The sequence below is a fragment of the Halichoerus grypus genome, chromosome 4, assembly GCF_964656455.1.
Source record: "Halichoerus grypus chromosome 4, mHalGry1.hap1.1, whole genome shotgun sequence".
In the NCBI taxonomy this organism is placed as follows: Eukaryota; Metazoa; Chordata; class Mammalia; order Carnivora; family Phocidae; genus Halichoerus; species Halichoerus grypus.
The window spans coordinates 95,032,516-95,053,278 of record NC_135715.1 but is presented as its reverse complement, the minus strand read 5'-3'; the positions used below and the strand labels follow the sequence as shown (position 1 = coordinate 95,053,278).

Below are 20,763 nucleotides of genomic sequence, written 5' to 3'. Positions count from 1 at the left end.
CCTTACTGCCACCTCCATAACCAAGCTCAAATGAAAGGCGAGCCTCTTTGACCCTCTGCCCTCCCTTTCCTGCCTTCTCTTCTCCTGGGTTTCAATGGTTGATTGAACGGTGTGTTAGGTTCACTGAACTTGGTCTTGGCTTCAGTTCCACCCAGAGACAAAGTCTGCTTCCAGGCCAATTTCCATATGAAAGCAGCCGAGATCTCTTTCCTCATTTTGGAATTCCAGGCAGCACCCTGGGCTCGCTCTTCTCAGACTCAAAGTTTTTACCCAACTTTTCCCCACCCCCACGTTTCAACCCACCCCTAATCTCCTCCCACTCCTGTTTCTTGGGCCACCAGATTTCCATTTCTTTCAGCACACCACTGTGGCCCTGGGAGAGTGTCTGTGAACCCAACTCAAGAACAGCTTGCTTCATGTTTCTCTGAGGCGCATGATGTAAGAGAGGGTTTTGTTTACTAGGGTTTGAGATGGGCGTCAGGGAGGCGGGAGGTGCCATGCTGGACGGTGAGGGAGGGGCGCGTGGATGTTTGCTAGGGCTGACTTTATGAAAATCCTAATTTTCACTGCCAACTATTTAGGGACAAATATAGCCCCATTAAAGAATTTATCTGCTTGTCTGTAGATCTGCTTTGGGTCTGAGGCAAACTGCCTCCAAAATTTCTACTTCCAAGATGAGGTTTTGCCAAACTCGAAAACGACAACAAAAAAGATGTTGCTCCTTTCCACTGTGTTTCTGGTGTAAGTAAATGGCCTATCTGGACCTTTAAAAATGCCATTAGCAAAAATAGTATCTCCAAGCTGGAAGGAACCTTGGAAGCCTGTCTATATTTGAAAGCCACAGAAATGGGTGTAGGTTGACAGATGGGAACATCAGCCTCAGGTCTCCATCCATGTCAAATCAGAAAGACTTCAGAAGTTGCTGGTGGCCAAATCAGCCCTTATTTATTTACTGGCATGTGTTAATATCGGAGCCTTGATGTTTCCGCTGGAAGGTCCTTCCGGCGTTAATACCTGGTCACATTTTGGTTATGGTCTGAACAATGCTTTGCTTCTTCCTTTTGCTGGGGAACAAGCACAGTGAATTATAGACTTCTTGTGGGTGCAGCAAATGCCGTAATTGTTTTCATTATGTCTCCTAAAAAATGTCACTTCTATAGTGGGTGCGGTTGTCTGGAAGACACCACAGGATTGTCCCAGAATCCTTGTTGTGGTTATGAGGACCTGCACTTGTCCATGTGCATGAAGGGTGTGTGTGTGTGTGTGTGTGTGTGTGTGTACACGTGCGTATGTACCTCTGTGGGGTTTTTTGAGTGTGCTCACACATATGAGCAATGTATGTGTGTGTATGTGGTATATTTTCGACCACGTGTGCACAACGATACTTGTGTATGGATGTGTGAGTGTGTGAGATGCATATGCACATGGGGTAGGCACATGGATGGACACGTGTGTGTGCACCTAAATGTGTATAATTGGGCATGTGTGTCAGGGCATGTGTGTGAGGGTGAGTGTGCAAGTCGGGATGTGGAGCCCATCCAGTAAGAATCATAGCTGCCAAAGGCTTTCAAGACTCTTATAGTCATATTCCCAGTGGGCCCCAGACCTCAGCATCTGCCTCAAGGTACGGTATGCTCTCCTGAAAGGAGAAATTCTTGCAGTACAGAATGTCTGCTGTTGTGACCTCAAACTCTCCTAAGTTGTATTGGCCGGGTCCCCAAGAAGCAGCCTGGACATCACCAAAGATGCAAGGCCTAAGCAAAAACATATGTGCACACCTCTGCCTGGGAATCCAATGGCCTTTAAGGAAAGGGATCTATCTCCGTGTAAGAGTGAGCCGTGAAAACCTGTCCAGCCCCACTGTTTGCAGTGAAGGTGCCTGGTGTCATTTATTATGCTGACCAGGTACCTTCTCATATGGATTATAATAAAATAATCTGCCCTTGTTTTATCTCGTAGACCCTTTATTGTCCCGCATCTGGCTTTTGTAATGAATTCATACATAGGTGGGTGACAAAAAGGAAGCAGAGTTTAAGTATTATGACAGTGTTAGTATTGATCACAGAATAGATTAAGAGACAGCTGGGAGGAATTTCTTCATAGGATCAAATGCTCCCTCTTCCCCCCGCCCCCCAGCCCCCGAGCCAGCCAACAGCAGTAGACACCAACGTTTGTCAATGCAACAATTTCAACTCTTGAGCAAAAAGCCTCCCATCTCAGAAATTTTGCATCTAACAAATCACAGCATTTTGTCCTTAAATGTATCCTGTGGCGGTATTTTGGCAGGGTTGTTGGACTGTGGGATAAGGAAATGAAGAATTTTCAAGAAAGGATTTCCCACCCCCAACTGCTACACACTGAACAGCATTGTCCAGGGAGAAGTGGTGATGATTAATCACGTCCAGTTCCCTAGAACCCATTCTCCCCTTCCCCCTCTCCTTTCCATTTCTTCCCCTTTCCATAGACTGCTATGACAGGGAGAATGATTTACTGACTAGTTGCGGATAACAGATATCAGGTCTTACATCCAATCTAGTTGAGTGTCTTTTAAATAAACAGGCCTAGCCTGGCCTTGGGCCCTAATGCCATTGCCTTTTTCATGGCCTTTATCCTGAACACTTTGTCTTGGCTCCCAGATCTTGTTTGCTTGGTCCCTGACCCCTTGACTTACTCTGCAGCCAGACCCAGAGTCTCAGACTCCACTAGACTCAGTTCTTAGACTTGCATCCCCAGCGCTGACCTTAGCCTTCCATTCCTGATTCAGTTCTCATTTGCCTTTCTGCTTATTCTGTTTCAAGGCTCGCTGCAGAAGCACTTTGCATGATCCCACCCAGCGTCACTGCTGGGTTCTCATTAGTTCTGGGGATGGAACCCCAGCTTTTGGCCAGCTGCAGCTGTGTGTTCTGAGAATTATTTCAGGAAGGAGATTGAATAGAAAATAAAGAGAGGTCTGTGGTTTATTGAGCATCTATATCCTGCCAAGCGCTGTGCAGAAGAGCTTTATGTATGTTACCTGATACAACAGGATCCGTGTTAGGACTCCCAACTAACCTTTGCAAAAGCTGAATCTAAGACAGAGTAACTTGCCCAAGGTCACTCAGCACAGCTAGTGAGTGGAAGAACCAGGGTTTACTCCCACATCTAATTGTTTTTCTGTTATCTTACTCTTTCCTATAATCCCCACCCTAATCACAACGGTCTTCGTGTCTGCCAGGCTCTGTCTCCAACTGATTGCGCACATTATTTTTTTATACTTTGAAAACACTGAGATATAAGTCACATACCACAAAATTCAACCTTTAAAAGTGTATAATTCAGTGGTTTTAGTATATTCACAAGGTTGTGTTACCATCACTCTCTCTCAAATTCCACAATTTCATCACCACAAAAAGGAACCCTGTGCCCATGAGCAGGCATTCCCCACCCCTTCCTCTCCCTAGCCTCTGACAACTGCTAATCTGTTTTTTGTCTTTATGGGGTTGCTCATTTTGAACATTCCTTTCACATGAAAGTAATCACACACTATGTGGCCTCTGGCTTCTTTCACTCAGCCTAATGTTTTCAAGTTCATCCGCCTTGTAGCCTGTTTCAGTACTTCCTTTTTATGGCTGAGTAATATTCCTTGTGTGGGTGCATTACATTTCTTAAAGACAGCCTTCACAACTACCCTATGGGGTAAGTGTAATTATCATCTCCATAGGTAAACTGAGCCATAGAGATTAAATGACTTGCATTAGGTAGGTCCTATTCTAGGAACGGTCTGCAAAATGCAAAAATTTCACCTTTGCATTTTCAGTTTAAATTGTTCATTGTCCATCCCAAGCAGATGATGGAGCAGATTTACAACCACGATGTAACATGGTTATAGGATGTTGCAGGATGTTTCCCTCATGTTACGGGAGAGTTTCTGGCATGTTACGCGAGAGTTCCACACAGGATGCACACAGGGGGAGGATGCGCCTCCCCCGCCCCCACCCGCCCCAGGCTCTTTATGAGGATTCAGGAGGTGTCCCTGACCCACCCTTAGGCCTTGAGCCCTCCAGCGGCCTCCTCGGCCCCCGCAGTTCTGCAGCATAACCCGAAACCACGGTCTGGAGGGGAGGGTGGATGAAGAGAAGCACATTCATGAGGAGACTTTTGATGATGCCTCTCAGTGGGCGCAGTGCATCCATCATGGCTTCTGCCTCAGTTGGAGCTGGGGGACTTGCAGTTTTTTCTTCCATGACAGGGGATTCTAAGATTCCAAGGGCCAAGTCGTCCTGCTTTCATGGGGCTCGCACTCAGTGGGGAGAGAGACCGTGCACAGACGTCCGCGGCCATAGCACGCTGGCCCCCACGCCGGCATTGAAAGTGGATGACCGTGAGGGCGGGAGCGGCTGTCGGAGCGGGGGAAGAAGTAGGGCTGAGGTGGGCGGAGGGGGGTAAAGGCCTCAAGGAGTGCTGGAGTTTCGTCAAACATCCCAAAGAGGCTAGAGCTGGAGAAGGCAGTGCAAGGAGAGGCAGAGGGCTAGGTATGAGGTGGGTGCGGTTGGAGAAAGATGACCCAACCTGTCTGGCTGGAGTTGAAAGGCTCTTAGGAGGGGCGGGTGAGGGAGGCTGGGAGGAGACTGTGGCAGGACAAAGCATTTGGAGTTCATTTGGTAAGCAGACAAAGGTGGGGCGGGGAAGCTGAGGCAGGGTCCGCAGGAGCATGCTGTTAGTCTGCTGGTCTCACAGGGAGTGTCGCATCACTAGGGGAGCGTCTTCCGATTTCATTGCCTCTTGAGAAGCGATGGCAGAGATGTGGGGCTCGGACCAGCCGAGAGGGAATGCTGAGGGTGGTGCGGTCACAGGCAGCAGAGGCTGTGAGAGCAAACTGCAGATAACAAGCAAAGGGCTGAGGCATTGCCCTCCTGTGGGCAGATGCCCTCAGGGAACCCAGAGTGAGCCTTCTACTCGCTACTCTGAACTGGCCAATCTGGTGGCCAAGTTAAGGCTGTGGGCGCAGGCACAGGGAATGAAAAATTGAGCTATCATCTGGGACGGATTGTGCCTACACGGAAGCCTAAGAAACACGTCCGTAATTCATCTCAAAATCTCTGTGAGTCTGGAGGTCCAATTTGAAAATGTAAATGCAAAGCTTTTCATTCTGATGATAGCCATCACTTACTGGACTCTTATCTTTGGGGCATGCTCTATAGCAGGGAAACCGCTCAGAGAGGTTGAGTGACTTGCCCAATGTCAAACAGCTAACAAATGGCAAGGCCAGGGCTCTCTCCTCATGCCGCTGACATCAAAGCCCATGCTTGCTTACTCACCCATGTTACATCCAGACAGTTCTTCAGACACTGTGTTGACAGAGAGGCATCTGTGTGTATTTTCATCCCAGTCATCTTGATTTCTGACTTCTTAATCCATATGTGAGGAATGAAATACAGCCCTGGTTCTGTTTCCTTGCTCTGGTTGAAAATGTAGGTGCTGAACACAAAGCCAGATTCAAAAATGTGGGACATCGGTGTCTCTTCTACTTTATACAGTAGTTCAGTAAATTCTCTTTGTTCATACCCGTGAATTTTATGCCATAGCCCTGTGGCTGGAGTTTCCTGCAATGGCCCAGCTATCTAGTGCTAGTATCATTACGTTCAAGAAGTTACTTTTTTTGGTAGAAGGATTTCATTTAAACAGAAATAGACATTGTCATTTTACAGCTTTTTTCACACCCTGGCCTCTTCGTTCACGATATTTATTGGGGGAGTAAAAACGTGTTTGCACACGTGCTCGTGTATGCACTTGTGCGTGCACATACTCAACCTTCATTATTGGCATAGAATGAGAATGTTAGGGAGTGGGAAGTGGTCTGGCAAAGGCAAGTTTCTCTGGGTCTGGGGAGGTCCACATGGGGGCCGTGCTAAAGGGATGGGGTACAAGCGGGGGGGGGAGGGCGCCTCCCCTGACCTTTCCACTTGGGATTCTGGCACAAATACTGACATTCCAAGCATCCTCTCCGAGGGCACTGCTTGGGGTATGAGGCTGTTCACATCAAGCCAGGAAATTTCATCCATATGTTTCTGATTCATTTACACTCATAAAAATGTGATTTTCAAGAGCGACGTGACATGCAATAAGCTTTCTAGGCCTTTTCTCCTGCTCTGTCTCTGCTCAGAGGAGCGGACAGATCCATTTTGCCAAGAGAAAACGAATTCAGACCACAGGATGCTCGACCCCAGAGGCAGGAACGCCAGCAAGGTTCACACAGATAGTCCCCTGCTAGGGTAAGGTGACTCCCACCAATATACCATTAGGCCGCAACTGTGCCCGAGACGGGCTTCTCCCTTCCCCAAGGAGCGCTGGCCTAATAACCCAATGATAATGATGGCTTTTTTCTTTGCTCTTTTTATTTTCTCTGTTTCTCAGCCTTTCATTTGCTCTCATTACCCTAGAAGCATTGATTCCCCTGCTCTGCTGACCGTTCATTGCAACAGCGGTTGCATCTTTGTTCCTTCGGATTAGCTCATCGTGAACCAATCCATTCACTCCCTTTGTTTTCTGTTTTTATTAACTGAGATATTGCAAATTGCCAGAAAATAGTGGAGCTCTGTTTCATTCTCCCATCTGTATTGCCTTTCAGGCCATTTGTCTCAGGAGCTGTGTCTCTTGGCCTCTAACGAGTTTACCTAGTTTTGCCATCATACTATATACCTGGGTCTGTTCTTGTCTTTTTTGTTGAGCTGGCCAACCCTGTTTGATTTGCCTTTTTGCTGATCCTGGAGGTGGTGGGTGAGGTCGGCTGCTCTGATGGCACCTCTTCCAAGCGATGAAAAACACGGAAAGGACTCTGCTCCAAATTAAGGGAAACATGGCAGCTTTGGAGGCCCACAGATTGGTAAGTTAACCCTGACCCTACTACTTCGCGGTTACATGACCTAGGGTCTCCATTTTCTCCTCTGTATTGTGAAGATGATAAAACCTATCTCACAGAGTTGCTATTAAAGATTTTAAAAAGTTAGCTTGTGTTTGTCCCTAATACAGGGCCTGGCACACAGGAGGGGCCATTTCATGGTAGTTAGTGTTGGTTTAGACAAAGGCCACCAGGAACAACCTACAGTTGTGAAAGTTGTGTTTATGGCCCCTTGCAGCCAGGGAGAGCATAGACCTGGGAGACCATGGGCTGTCCAAGTAAGAGGGTGTTTGAAAGAACCTATAATAGGATTTGGGCTTTGTTGATTTTTTTGGGGGGGAATCTAAGAAAGATGAGATTTGATGCTGTCAGAAAATGGGGTTATTGTATAATTGGGTATCTCCCTCAATGGAGTAGTTCAGGCAGAGGAAGGGGAGGAAGTAAAGGTGTTGATTGGGGGTGGGGGATTGAATATTATTTGAATTCTTGTCCTGGATAAGGGGGGGAATTAAGCACCACAGGATCTGGGGCTGGACACACAGAGAAGGAAGACATCCCCAGCGACTGCAGAGTATGGAGCCATCTGGTGACTGGGGCAAAGCCAAACACTGTGCACACAGTGGATCTAAGCTAAGGGAGAACACAAGCACAAACATGGAAACAAACACAGACAACCAGAGAAGCTCGGGAAGCAGCGAGATAAAGTTAGAGGCTCAGGTATTGGAACGTGGAAAAACCTTATAGAACAACAGAGTGGAGAGGCAAAGATTTTACTAGATGTCTTGGTCCCCCCTACTCATGAGATGGAACTCTTGAAGATGCTGGGCCAGTTCACATAAACACAGCATATCAGGAAACCATGGGGGAAGCATTTGACTGGAAGTTTGAAAGGTGGGGAGTGACCAGATTATTGCCAGTCTTAAATGTAGCCTCTCTGTCCTCCACTCCATGCCTTTATTTGTTGAGATTAATAAATTGCAACAGTTAGGCTTCTGGGTGGCTATCAGGACATTACTGAAAGATGAGTGTTTCCTAGAAATCTTTCTTATCCTGAATCACAAAGATGAATTGCCTCTCTCTTTAGCAGGACTCTTAGCAAACTGCTATAAACTAAATGTTTATGTCTCCCACAATTTAGATGTTGAAACCCTACCCGTAATATTATGGTATTTGGAGGTGGGGCCCTTGGGAGGTGAATTGGTCATGAGGGCTCCACCCTCATGATTGGGATTAGTACCCTTATAAGAAGAGACTCCACAGAGCTCCCTCATCTCTTTCTGTCATTTGAGGACGCAGAGAGAAGAGGGCCATCAGTGAAACAGGAATCAGGTCTTCGCCAGATACTAAATCTACCATCACCTTGATCTTGAACTTCCCAGCCTTCAGAACTGAGAGAAATAAATTTCTGTTGTTTATAAGCTACCCAGTCTATGGTATTTTGTTAAAGCAGCCTGAACAGCCTCAGGAACAAACCTATCACGTTTGCAAAGGATGCAGCTCTTTCTTCTCCCCGTGACTCATAATTTACCACCTGGTTGGTGTGTCTGCAAAGGGATATCTTCTTTAGTAGAGTCAACGCCAGGAACTCCAGCCAGTGTTCACCATTCCTGCTCTGGGCAGAGAGGACAATAAGCAGACAACCCTTAGCTTTGACGGTCTATGGCCAAGCATCCCTCTTAATTCTTCTACTGGTTCTCTAGACTCTTTTCCAGATCATTTGTCTTATTTCAGACAATTTAGCCTCCTTGATTTTTCTGATTCGTACTCCCAGGCAACTTGGAATTCTAGTCTTTTTTGCCTTTTAGATTTCTTGTCTACCTTGAGAAAATTGGCCTATGGTCCCAAATTCTCGAATTGCAGTGACCACCAGCTTCCAAGTCCAACCTCAGCTCTGACCCAGTTCCACACCTCCCCCTTGTTCAGGCCCTGGTTCTCTTCCTTGATCCCCTAACACCCATCAACACCTCTCTTTTGGCTGCGAGACCTGCCATTGAAAACGACAGAGGTGGAGAGAATATATTCAGTAGGGAGTAATCTTGATTATAGAATCAGCCTGATACATATTGAGGAAGATATATTGATGGAGGATCAGATCTATTGGAGGTTTATCTGGTTTGTTGAGGGAAACTGTCTTGGTTCTCAAATACTTTGTACCGATGTGGTGGTGCCAGAGTGGGTCTCCACTGCTTCCCCAGAGCTCTAGGGAATTATGTCCTGCTTCGTGCCTAAACAGGCAGCACACAGCTCTGTTTGTTCTGTGGTCTGCAGAACTGTGAGGTCATTTTCACCTCATGGAACCCTACCCACTATCTGCCCTGGAAACTTCCAGGTCCCACTTCCATATTCTAAGTTCAATTACCACAAATGACCAGTCTCAAGCTGGGCCTTGAACTTAATTGTATTCTCTTTTCACTTTTGCCCCCAATCTTCCCCAGGTTCCTAATTTTCCAAGTGCCCCTTTACTCTTGGCATAAGATACTGCACCTATCTTGGAAGGAAACGAGAGAAGACAACGGGTGGGATGTCTCCATCTTGCATAAATACTATTGCATAAATACTCCCCTTCTCTTCTCCAAGGGAAATACAAGAAGTGTCCCTTTTTCTGTTTAAACCTACCTTCCCCTACTTCCTAAAGGACCATTTTTCATTTTATTTCCCCAAATTATGCAGTTGTCTCAACACCACTTATTAAATGTGTCCTACTGACTTAAATGTCAACTTTATCATATACTAAATTCCATATGTTTTCAGAGTTTAGACTCTTATTGTCAAAGTTAAACAAGGCTGGACACTAAAGTGTTGAAGACATATTTTGATCAGTCATGTACTATTACAATGGGGAAAAGAGTCTAGTGTGAACTCAACTCAAATTTGATTTGTACAGAGGTGACTGGGCTTTTTAAAGGGAGAATGAGGGAATATGGAGGGATATAAGCTGGACTTGGTAGAGTCAGGGAAGTGAAAACATACAAAAAAATAGGAAGAGAGCTTCATCTATGTGCAACTGGTTTGGGTTTGCTAACTGGCACTTACAGAAGTTAGGCTACCACCCTCCCACTGAGGCTGGAAGACAAGCATTGGCTAGAACAAATAGTAAATTCTTTCAGCAACCTTGAGTTTTCTCAGGTGGGCACTTTATGGAGGGCTAAGATCATCTTAAGGATGAGGCCATGAATTGTTAGAAACGCTATTGTGTTTTATTCAAGTTGTCATAGGCCACTGCAGAGGCCTACTTGAGAAAGGGCTCAAAGGAGCCTGGCTAAAAGTTTGGTTAATAGGAGAGTCTTGGTCACTGTGCATCCATTGTCTATTCTTAGGTCAATGCCATAGCGTTTCAAGTATTACAGCTTTATGTTGCATTTCATACTTAGTAGACATTATTATGACATGTTTGTTTATTTATGTATTATCTCCTTGCCAGAATGCAATTTCTATGAAGTGGGGATTTGTAATCTTTGCTTACTTGCTGGGTCTCCAGCACATGGTGAGGACTCTTGTCACTCTCTCTTTGTTCATTGAATGAATTTCCCATGCCTTTAATCTCTCCCTCTCTAATTCTTCCTTCTTATCAACATTTAAACAGACTTTTTCATTTAAAACAATAAAGCAATTGTCCCTGCACCCCATGCTCTCACTACACATGGCTCTATCTTTTTCTATGTCTTGGCAGTCATTTTTTGGGGGGGAATAAATATATGGAATTTCTCAGAATGTTGTCTAAACTGTATCTTCAATCCATTCACTCCCCACTTCCTGCAGTCTGACTTCCACTTCTGTCACTCCCTGGAAATTCTCTTGCTATGAGCACCTACGATATCTGCTCCTAGAATATTTGGTGCCCGTAAATCTCAACTTAAGCAAGATGCCTCCTCTGAGTTCCAGAGCCAGGTACCCACCTCTGATAAACTATTCCCACCTGTTTTCTCACACTATACACAATGAAACATAAAATTCTCCCTTTCCTTTTCTAACCTGCTTTTCCATGTTCCCCATCTTAGAAAATGGCATCCAGTTGTTCAAATGACAGGCCCAAGACATCCTCAATAGCTCCTGCTTCCTTTCAATCTAGTTTCCAACATCCAACTAGTCACTAAGCAGCCCCTAAATATCTTTTGCTAGTTTAGGCCATGGTCATTGTTTGGATTACTACAGCAGCCTCCAGTTGTCATGCCTGTCTTTCTTCCCCAAGACTCTTCTCCATCCTCTAGCCAGAGTGAGCTTTGGAAATGAAATTCTACTCCTGTACTCTCACTGTAAATCCATCCCTGGCTCTGACTGACCGTGGAATGAAGCTCTGAAGCATGAGTGTGTATCTCCAGTCTATTCTTCAATAATGACATAAAGTACATAAGTCATTCTGAGACTTAGTTTCTTCATCTGTAAAGTGGGAATGATAATCCTTGTCCTTCCTATTTTGTAATAAGGATGAAGTGTCTTCAGATATATAAGTGCTTTAGGAAGTAAGGAATGATAATCCACTGCTCAATGCATAGCTGTTGAGTGGGTGAATGAATTGCTTCTGTCACTTTGTTCCCCTATCCAGGCTGGCTGGATGTGTAGAGGAAGCAGAGCAGTAGGGAGGTAATTTCTAGCCCCTTAAATTTGAGGGGATACTGCTTTACAATCTGAGACCAGCATGTTCAGTGCTGACATTTCTTCTTCTCAGTTGTCTTTATTGTATCCATTCATAAATCCAGCTGTCAGAGAACCACTTCAAATAAGCTCTCCTCAGCATATATCACCACCCCCTGAGGAGGGTATGTTCTGTGAAGTTAGGGGAATAAATGTAGATTTTTCTAGAAGGAAAGAAAAAGGAAGGACTTTCACTTTTATTCAATTATCACTTCAGCAGCTGCCTACATGACTTGGAAAATTCCCCTCACTTCTCTCGATGGATTCTCTATTGCCAAAATCCCCGTTCTCACTGGCTGACAGAGACTGGTTTGCAGTGCCGAAAATATTTGATGTTGAAATGTAGAGGGAGGTGACACCAGTATCTATTACTCCACATTAATCTCTTTATTATTTCTGACATAGATATTGTAGCATCATCATAGATTTAATAGAGGATAATGGTAATATAATTCAAATGCATTAGGTGTGATCTGGGGTGACTACAGTCCAAACTTTTAATATAAAATAGATATTCTGTATGTGAAGGTAAATGAGCTTGAACACAGCCTCACACAATGGGTATCACAAAGGCACTGCCTTCACAATAGGGAGTGAGAAATGAACTTTTCATTACTGGATATGATTGACATCTTTTTGTGTCCATTCATGGCTGCAAAAATCCCAGTATCATAGCAGAGAACATGAAGAATTTCTCCAACAGCTGTGATGGAGACTTTAAGGCATGAAGTTATGGAAGCTTGGAAGTCAATTGTTTCCAAAAATGCAGAGCAAAATGAAGTAATTTTGCACCTTGCTGTTAGTCAAGATGTTTCCTTCTAAGGCATTTTTTTTTTCACCCAGTGGTATCTAAATAATATATATCTTTTCAATAACCACAGGTGGTAGGTGTCTGTTCCAAGGATTTCCCTTTAAATGTTTCCAGCAGGCCCCCATGGAGCTAAAGAAACAAGAAAACCAATGCTCAATGCTTCAGCTCCAGCCCATTCTAGTTTCTTAGAACTAACTTAACTTTCCCTTTTTTTTTTTTTCTTTTCTTTTCTCTTTTTGTTCCTTGTCTTTCATGTGGGTTTTACATCTGGATTTTTCCTCTTTGCCCAATGCCCCCATGGATTAGGAATTCAATTCTGACTGTCTATTTGTCCCTAATTTGGTACTTACTCCCTTGAGTTGATTTTTTTTTTTTTCAAAATCAGTCTCTCTGATGACAGTTAAAAGAAACTCAGCACCCTCTTTCCACTGCTGGATCTCCAGGGGCTCCTCCCAGGCCCTGCGTGCTCTGCAAGAAAGTGACAGGTCATGAGGATAGGACCATGAGCCCCACTTTATGGATGGCTAACTAGGGCTTGGAAAGGTCATGTGCGTGGATCATCCTAACTCCCAAGTCAATACTTTGGTTCATAGGAGACTGGGAAAAATAACTGGAATCGAGATAGTTTCCTATATGTTTCATAACCAAAATATTTCAGAAAACATTAAAATGGATTCACACAGGTGGTGGTAGTTTCTTTAACTTTGGCTGGAAGGATTTCTTCCTTTAGATGTGTGTTTCTTGAGGGCTTCTCCTGACTCTAAACTATTGATACTTGGCAGGAAAATTTATTGCCATAATGAAAACAAGAAAAAAAGAACCACCCAAACAAACAAGAAAAAAAAAACCTATCAAAGATCTCAGAATATCTCATAAATGTGAAATATAATAATATATCTTGCAAAACCATGCACTGTTTAGCAGGCTTATCATGGATCAATTTCCCACCTAGATTTACAAGGAAAACAAAAAGCATTCCAGTTTATAAATCAGTATTTCCTAGCTGGTGAATTTGGTTTGTTCTTCTGAAGGTACTAGACTCAAATAGGAAGTCATAAGAAGAATCAACTAATTTTATAAAACTGAACTGGTGAATCCAAGCTGCAAAAAGACATTTTATCTTAGAAATCACCCTATCACACTGGCAGGTTGTTAATAAAATATTAACACTGGCACACTTAAGGCAGGTTGTTAATAAAATATAAGGAAAGAGAGCTGGAGTAATTTGCCTAAGGTTAAAAGTTTCTGTGTTAGGCAGCTTCTGACAGGCCTCCCAAAGATTCCCCCCTCCTGGTGTTCGGACCCTTGTGTCATCCCATCTGCCCCACTTGCAGGCTGGACCAATGAGTTTCTTCTAAGGAACATAACATGGCAAATGTGATGGGATATCACTTCCATCATTAGGTTATAAAAGACTGTGATTTTCATTTTCTCTCTAGTATTTTCTCTTGCTTTCTTGTTTGCTTTCTCCAATGAAGCCAACTGTCACATTGCAAGATGCTTTATGGAGAACCCCATGTGAAGGAACGAAAGGAGGCCCCCAGCTAATAACTCATGAGAAACTGAGGCCTCAGTCCTACAGTCCACAAGGAACTGAGTCCATCCAACACCCTATGAGTGAACTTGGAAGTGGATTCCCCAGTTGAGCCTTCTGATGAGACCACAGCCCCACCCAACACCTTGATTGTAGCCTGTGAGAGACCCTGAGCCAAAGCATCCAGCTAAGCTGTGCCAAAAAACTATGGGATAATAAGTGTATGTTGTCTTATTCTCCTGTGTTGTGGGGTAATTTGTTACACAGCAATAGATGACCAATGTTGCTATAAAGTCGCTCAGCTAGAGTTTGAACAGAGAACTTATCTGACCCACAAACCTATATTCTTTCTACGTTACCCTTAAGTCATCCCTAACATTTATTAAACATTTTCTATGTGCTGGCCATCATGTTAGACACTGGGGATGCAAAGGCACAATTCCCTTCGAGAAAGAAAGACTAGGTAAAGCTTCATAAGGAGTTAGGATTTGAATTTGGCTTTGCTTCACATATAGGGCAAATGAAGAATAAAGAAGACCTTGCCCCAAGCATGGGGAGTGGTGTGAGCATGAATACAGAGGCTAGGATCAACTTAGCCTCTTAATGAATAGACAAGCTGGACAGTTCTCATCTGTGGCTTAAGAAAAAGCAGTTCCAATGAAAAATTGTATGTGTCCTTAGGATACACCTAAAAAGGGCCTATTTAGTTTTGTATATGTAGCATTTTTAAGAAATAAAATTAATTTTGCTAGAGAAAAACTCTGAGAACTAGTCTCACAAGATATCTTTGAATTATAAAAGTTGATCTCCACAATATGTCATTGAGTGAGTAAAGCAAAGTGTGGGATAGTAACACTGAAAGGATGAACCAGAAAGTAACCCCCCGGGCGCCTGGGTGGCTCAGTTGGTTAAGCGACTGCCTTCGGCTCAGGTCATGATCCTGGAGTCCCGGGATCGAGTCCCGCATCGGGCTCCCTGCTCTGCGGGGGGTCTGCTCCTCCCTCTGACTCTCCCCCCTCTCATGTGCTCTCTCTCTCATTCTCTCTCTCTCAAATAAATAAATAAAATCTTTAAAAAAAAAAAAAAGAAAGTAACCCCCCAAAACAAAACAAAACAAAATAAAACAATAAAAGGAGAAGTGGAGGGTAGAGGAGGAGTGGGAATGAGGCTACTTTGAGTGTATCTTTGTCTTTGTATAGTTTGACTTTTGAATTTTATAAACGTCTTAAGAAAATTAAGGAAAAACAGGGGTGCCTGGGTGGCTCAGTTGTTAAGTGTCTGCCTTCGGCTTGGGTCATGATCCCAGGGTCCTGGGATTGAGCTCCGCATCGGGCTTCCTGCTCGGCGGGAAGCCTGCTTCTCCCTCTCTCACTCCCCCTGCTTGTGTTCCTTCCCTCACTTTGTCTCTCTCTGTCAAATAAATAAATCTAAAAAAAAAAAAAGAAAATTAAGGATAAACAAATATAAGAGTTGAAAATGAAGTGAAATAAATCAATCTAATTATACATGAGATTAAAGAAAAGAATTATCCCAAAGATTACTGAGCCTGCATAGGGTGTATGTAGGTATCCCCGCTTTTTGGAAGTTATCATTACACCACCACACTTTTATGGGAGATTGGACATTAATACAACAATGCCTTTTTTTTCATAAACATGAAAATTCTCTTCAGATTTCTTTCAGTTAGCAAAAACAGGTACTAATGTGGGTTTTTCATTAAAGCAAAGTGGCATAATGTGAGCTTTCAGTGAGCAGGGGTGAGGGGATACATTCTGACTTACAAAAGGTTTCATTGGAACACTCAACTTTCAGAAAGCTGGGGTGGGGGTGGGGAATCTGTATTTTAAGAATATATAGAATTGACTCTGCTCAGTATTTTCATCTTAGAAGTAATGCCGGTGTTATAATTTTGAAAACTAATGCATAGTATAGGGGAAAGCAAATAAATTATGCCAGTGTTAGCCAGAGCAAGATTTTCCATGTGAGAGAAAAGAAATGTGGTATGAGAACATGCACCTAGCTCATATTTTTCTATATCTGCCTTAAACCTGGAATCAGTCATTTCTCCAAGAAGCTCTGGTTCTCTTAGTAGAAAGTGGTACTTAAAAAACATAATCTGGGCACTAGAGAATACTAAAAAAACTATTCACTGTGTCCTTTTGTTGTCCAAGCTTCTGGATATAGCTGCTTTGGTTTAGTTTTACCTCCAGCTCACAATGGGAGTAGTAGGAGATGAGTTTGGAGGGGGTGAGTGCTGTCAGATGGTAAAGGGTATTAAATGCCTATTACCCAACTCTGGACATTAGCTGATCAGTGGAGGGGAACAGTTGAAGGTTATGGGGACTGAGGTGCCTGCTGTTGACAGTGACAAAGAATAATGCTTAGCCTGATACACATTACGTACTTCAGTTATGTCATCTGGATCTAACATTAGGGTTCATAATTTCTTGTTTGCCAGTGTTCCATAACCTAGTTCTAGAATGGATACAAAACATTTTATATAACTTTGCAAATCCGGGTAATATGTCTTGCTATGCCACTGGACCTCCTGCGCTTAACTCAGCAGGATTATAGTTTTACCTTGCTATCAAGTTATTGTCACAATTGTAAATATCTATTGAACTTTAAATAAGCGAGTAAAAAGTGTGCCTGGCAGCACACCACTGCACTAACCCAGAATGTCCCCAAATCTACATCTCAGGAAATGTGTTTGCTTTGTCGTCAGTCTATTTTGTAAATCATAGAAATGATACACCTAGGAAAAAGGATAATTGATAGAATACAGACTATTAATGATTGAGAAAATAATGGTCCTTCTACCCTCGCCCTCATTTCCTAGGGGTTTTTGATTTTGACATCGGTTACCACCGTTATTCTAAATACTAGTCCAGAGAGTTTTTGATTTATGGACTTTCTCATTTGGAAGATGAAGAATTTAACTCATCTACACATAATAGTTTCACTTTCCTTCCTTGGTCTCCTCTGAATTTGTTGGTTAAATTGTTATTTTTGGTTTTGTTGATGATCTTTAAAGTGTTAATTAATATACTGGAATCTCTATTTTTGGTTCTATCTGTTTTAGACACTATCTCTTGATTCATCCTTATTCAGAAATAAACAACCTCTATGTTATTTTCCATTTTTTCTCCCCTGCTCCACTTTCCATCCATCATCAGCTTTATTTTTTTGTATATTAACAACATTTTGGCATTACCATTCTGTTCTATAATTATAATTATGTGTTAAGTACTTTGTCCATAGGTTTAAAATCAATGAATAAGATTTATAGTATCATGATATGTAAATATTATTTACTGCAGAACTAAATAGTGTGATTAGATCCGTGGAGAAAATTAATTTTACATCATCAAATTTGTGCTGCTTGTAAGAGAATGTTTCAAGTGTCAAGACCAATGAGATCCTCTCTCTCTCTCTTTTTAATATGCCATAAATTGCTCAAGTTAATAACATAATTTAGTGCATTTTGCTTTTGACTTTTCGTGACTTTCTTGTGCTATTTTTAATTTTGACTAGAGCTTATCATTGTCTTTTTTTTTTTTCTTTTTGAGAAAAGAAGCTATCCCATGTCAGCATGGTACTTGGGTCTTTCAGCTCCCACTAAAATCATAATATTTCTTGAATTAAATGTATTTCCTTTGAAGAAACTTTCCTTGAGGCCCTCTTATCTGCTGGTTCTAATTTACATCAAGCTAGTATTTCTTTTACTGAACTTTGTAGTAGTTTATGTGTTTTTGAGAACCCACACTTCTAAAACGTCTTATTTGACTTATTTCCTAGATTCCCTTCTTAAGAACATCCTCAAGTAATTTTTTTATAGAGTGTTTGGTAGGTAAACTTTATAACCTTATGTATAAGAATATCTAACTTTACTCTTCATTGATAGTTTTTCTGGGTATAGAATTCAAGTTCTAAAATATCATTTTTCTTTAGAACATTGAGGACACTGCTCCTTTGTCTTGCAGTATCTGGTCAATCTTGAGTATCTTTCTCTAGTTCTGAAAAATTTCTCTTCTAATTCTCCACTGATTATTTCTCCCCTCCATGTTTTCTTTTCTTTTCCACCTGGAAGACCTATAGGTAGAGTTGATCTCCTGGATTATTTTTCTATGTTTCTTACTTTTATTTTAATATCCCATATTTATATTTCTTTGTCCTTTTGCTATAATTTTTAGTAGCTTTCCCTAATAAGTTCTTTTAACACTTTGGATTTGTTTTTATTTAGATTGTCTTATTTTTAATTTCCAATATTTGTTTTAAAAATTTTCCTATTGCTCCTATTCAGTAGTAGCCTATTCTTGTCTTGTAAATTTCTTTGAAGATATTTTAATTATTAGTCTTAAAACCTCTCTTTCCTCTGAAGTCAGAAATTCTTTGGTCCTTCCCTTCTTTACTGCTGGTTTCCTCAAACATTTGCTGATCCTTAGATATCTTTTCATACAGTGAATTAAGCATAGAGATGTGTACTACACATGGTTGGTGTGGGTTTCCTCTGCTGTCTGTTTCCCTGACATACCTCATTCCCCACCAAATGGGGTCATTCCTTGGAAGTTTTGGTTTGTGGGTGGTTGGTCCATCCCAGGCTTCACATCGGGGTTTTCCAGGTGAAGTAGGCAATCTTGCCTCTTCTCAAATACCAAAGTAAGCCAGCCTTTCTCTGAGATGCCACCATCCACACTTGAAGTCTGGACTTGGCCCTGGTACATTTTCCATGTTAGAGAGGGCTCTCTGGTTTATGCTGGGGTATACACTGCATCTGCCAATCTCTCTGTCCACTTGGGCATGGTGAATAAGGAAGATGCTTTGGGGCACAATTGTTGGATATATCATTTATTGGCATCATTCTGATTTCACAAAGAAATCCCCTCTGTCCTTCCTTCATCAATTCTGCAACCTTCCCTTATTCCTTCTCAAGGTCAATTATAAATGAGGAGTTGATGGGCATTTGCGGGTTGGGGGGGAGTGGGGGTTTACCTTTTAGCAAGTCCTTCAAAAGTGGTCTGGCTTCTCTGTTTAGAATGTGGGGGTGGGGGGGCTTTACCTTTGCTGCCAGCTTTAGTGCTTCAGCAGCAACTGAGACAGGAAGAATAGTCCTCTTTTAACATCTGCTTGAACCTAGAAGGGTACTGTATGGTCTATTCACAGTCTGGACTCTTCCTTCAGACCAGAGTCTCTCCAGGGCAGGGACTGTATCCTTTCCATCGTTATTTGTGTCCACCAAGGATGCTGATGCCAGTGAGCTAGAAGATGAGAGCAGGAAGACTGGATAATTATGATGTGGATGAGCAAAGAAGGGACCATCAGAGGAAGGAGAAGACTCACAGAGGACGGCGGGGAGTCGAACTGAGGCAAAAGGCCCCCTGAATTCTTCCTCCCAAGTTTGAGACCCTGGTTGTGATGCTCCAATGATCCCAGAGCCCAAGCTGCTCTGTTTTTCTAGAAATAATATGGCCAAGGCTACAGACTTAACTTTGTAAAGTGTCAAGCCTTGGGGCAAAAAGAGAAATAAAACAGACAAAGAAATAAAAAAGACAAAGCCCGCTGGTTAAAGGCGGGGAAGAGAGCCCTGTCTGCTGACGCGCTCTGAAGTTCCTCTGGGCTCCGAGTGCAGCCGGCTCCGCATCTCCAGCTGCCTGGTGCATTTATGCCTTACTTTGAAAATGTGAAATTGGGTTCTTCCGTCAGGAGAAAACCTTCTTGACAGTTGCAAGCGCTCGGCGGGAGTGTTTGGAGCGAGGCTGTTCGGGCGCTGCGATTAGGCCGCGCGCCTTGCTGGCTGACAGTCTGTCACTCCCGGGGTTAATCCGTGCCCAGCGGCTCTGCAGGGAGGCCCGGACAGACGGACAGACGCGCGAAGCGCGCTCCGAGAAAGAAGCCTTAGCCTCACTCATTCACTCCCCAGCCCGTTGCAAAGAAGGGGTCCTGCCATGGGGTGGGGGGTGGGGGGGGGGATAGGAGCCACTTTCTCCCTGGGGCTGAGATAATCCAGAAAATCTGTTCACGTTCCAGGGGAGAATGTGACACCTTTGGCCCCTCCCATTTCAGCACTGCAGACGTCCGTGACAATCCTATTAAACACTGGAAATAAAGTAATTGAAACTAGCAGTTTTGTTGCACCCACGATTAGAGGCTCTGTCGTAGAGTGCTACGACAGAGTAGAGTGCTATTTTATTCCGTTTTTGCAACCTGCATGTAAGTAGAAGAACCCAGATTTGAAGGCGGGTCTGGCTGGCTTCAGAGTGCTTTCTCCGCCATTAAAACCCGCGTTTATCAAAGTATGGCGTACTTGTCAAGCACTGCATTAAAATCCCCTTCCTCTACTAATTAGATGATTTTAGGTAAATTAACCTCTTTGGGCTTCAGGTTTCTTATCTATAAAATGGGGATAATAACACCAACTTTATGATCTGTTGTATGGGTTAAATAAAAAATATATATAATTACATACTACATATGGCACATATATAAATATATATTATATATGATACATAATGTATAATCTATAGATCTGTATTACATTTATAGAATATAAAAACATTAATATTATACTTATGTTATATAAACATATAATATGTATATTATATATATTATATATATATTATATACATATATGACTCAGTACAAGCCTGGTGCCTAGTACACATTCAATAAGTATTTGTTGTGTAAATGAAGAAATGGAGAAAGAACAATAATAGTCTTCTAGAACACCCATTTCCTTAGAGGGGGTTTCACCTTCCGCGTGGACATTTGGACGTTTGGGACTGGGTAATTCTTTGCTGTCAGGGGCTGGCCCGTGCATCATAGGGTGTCTGGCAGCATCCCTGACTGCTACCCACTAGAGGCCAGCAGCAACACAGCCCTCCCCAGTTGTGATAACCAAAAATATCTCTG

General features: G+C 42.9%; 1 long non-coding RNA gene across 1 annotated transcript in view; it reads left to right on the top strand.

Moving 5' to 3' along the window:
- The first annotated feature begins 338 nt into the window (after positions 1–338).
- The window catches only part of LOC118543884 (uncharacterized), an 87,482-nt gene continuing 67,057 nt past the window's right edge, over positions 339–20,763 (top strand). The window contains exons 1-2 of the long non-coding RNA XR_004921307.2: positions 339–438; positions 6,750–6,862. This is a non-coding gene — a long non-coding RNA (uncharacterized LOC118543884). The remainder of the gene's footprint in view (positions 439–6,749; positions 6,863–20,763) is intronic.